The 2232-nt window shown below is 32.1% G+C and overlaps 1 non-coding gene across 1 annotated transcript; it reads right to left on the reverse strand.

Annotated features, from left to right (window-relative positions):
* Positions 1-678: 678 nt before the first annotated feature.
* LOC112211512 (U5 spliceosomal RNA) lies at positions 679-797 on the reverse strand. The gene has a single exon (XR_002945625.1). It is a non-coding gene; the product is annotated as a U5 spliceosomal RNA (small nuclear RNA).
* Positions 798-2232: the final 1435 nt, after the last annotated feature.

Below are 2232 nucleotides of genomic sequence, written 5' to 3' on the forward strand. Positions count from 1 at the left end.
CCCCCCCCGACAAACTTCTCCAATCATATTAATGATTGAATCTATGGTCAACTATCTACACCTCAAAATATATCGAGTTCAATATAATCGAATTATTGTTTGAGCTTACTTTCTGATCGGCCATTAAATTCGACTAGAATCTATACAGGAATGTAAGGAATTGCACAATACTCTCGGAAACATATTTTGCTAACGAATCAACCATCCAAATATTGCCATAACATTAACTATGCCAGATATTAACTTAATTAAACAGGGTTCGAGCCTAGTTGACAATTAATATAACTTTAAATTTCTTTTATAAAATAGATCTTTTCCCCCTCCCCTCTTGACTTCTGAAGGAAGTTCTTCATATAAAGCAACTTTATTTCTTCAATACGTAAGAAATTCAATTGATTTTAAAAGGAAAAAAAGTTTATCCCAAACACTACGATTTCATAATTAATTATAAGTTTCAAGTATTATTTAAATATTGTTGTATTTAAGACATGATTAAAGGCTGATATGATAAATTTGTCAAATATAATAAAATTGTCTAATAATGTACCCGGCGGTACTTTCACGGGTGGATACCCCCCACCCGTAAAAGTACCACCAGGTAAATTGAGAGATTGTGGATGTCATCGAAATTATTATCGATGTATCTGTAATTATATTGTTCAATGATAGTTACTTATGACCCCACCTTACGGTAGGGTGCTAACAAAAAATTAATTTAGACTCATCAAGAGTCCCCCTCCACGGAAATCTTTAGTAAAAGGCGAAAGATTTATTCGTTTTGAAGGGAGACCAGAGGTACTTGAGGATCACCGCGTATCGACAATTAAACCACTCCCGCCAAAGGGGGTCTCCGCGAGCAGTTTTATTATCACGCGAACACAGACAATTCTCCTTTAAGTACCTCCGTAACACTAATCCCTCACGACTACTACCTGCCTTCACCGATATGTTCTGTTGAAAGTCAATGAAATCCATAAATCCAAAAGGACCTGCAAACAGATTCTTTCCTACTTCTCAGAAAATTTAATTCTAGATTTCTGATCCCGCTGATAGACAGCGCTGAGGACAAGGTACAGCGCGCCCATTCGCCCAGAATAGGTACTAACCTCGAGTATTGACTACCCTGTCTTCTAAACATGCTACAGAGCACAATTCTTTTTATTTATTCATTTTTTTAAAACTTCTGTTAAATATCGAAAGTTGAATACAAATTAACAGTTTTTCTTAATAAAACTTAATTCAACTATAACTAATGATGTAATCATTCTAAATAACAGTTTTTTTTACCATTATGAATTGATAACAATAGTTTACACTGGGAATAACATAGAATAAAAGTATGTTAATTAATGCAGGACTGATAGTTCAACAATAAGAATGATAAAAAAAAGAAGGAAGTTCAAACATTCTCAAAAAGTATTTCATTTTAATGAAAAGTGAAATCAATGATAACCATAATGGTTGTGTGAAATCAAATTAACTTACATTAGTCAAAAATACATAGCAAAGAAATATTATAAATTATGAATTTCTCACAAATCAATTATGATATTTTTGTTCATTGCTCAAAATCATAAAAACTCCTGCACTGTCATTAGATCTAAATGCATGTGAGAACATGTGGGTGAAATCGGAATTGGAAAACATTAAATATCCAGTTTTAACTAGAACAAATGTCATAAAGAACATAAATTGATTAAAATATTAAAAAAAAAAAAAAAACTTGTAGAATCCATTCAAAATGAGATGAAATAAGCGATTGATATTAAAGGATTGCCTCTGAGCTAATGAAATATGCTATATGCATCATTTATTTCTCTAATGAATTTCAGATTGACTTGAGAAACACAATATTATCAATTTATTGAAAATCAACCAAATGAACCCATCAGCTTGTTGGTTGCAACCTCTACGAAAATGTAATAAGAAAGAATGGTTAAAATGGAAAGAGCACATTCATATCCAACGAAATGTTACATTCACTGTATACATGTATTTATGTAATTCTGTTAAAGCAGAATTGGAAGGAAAAGAATGCGATGTATGCTGTTTTTAAAATTAGTAGAATTTCATCCTCCATGAAATACGACAGAAAAATGACTCTATCGTTATTTACTTCCAAAGGTCATCACCGTGAGGGAGGGGATCGTTTTATCCACACCATGTCTTCCGTCTTACTAAACTTTTATGAAATTTGGTGGTATGTTTTTGTGATGCAATGATAAAAACATT

Source organism: Halyomorpha halys, unplaced genomic scaffold (genome assembly GCF_000696795.3).
Source record: "Halyomorpha halys isolate HHAL.00 unplaced genomic scaffold, Hhal_1.1 Scaffold901.1, whole genome shotgun sequence".
Classification (NCBI taxonomy): Eukaryota; Metazoa; Arthropoda; class Insecta; order Hemiptera; family Pentatomidae; genus Halyomorpha; species Halyomorpha halys.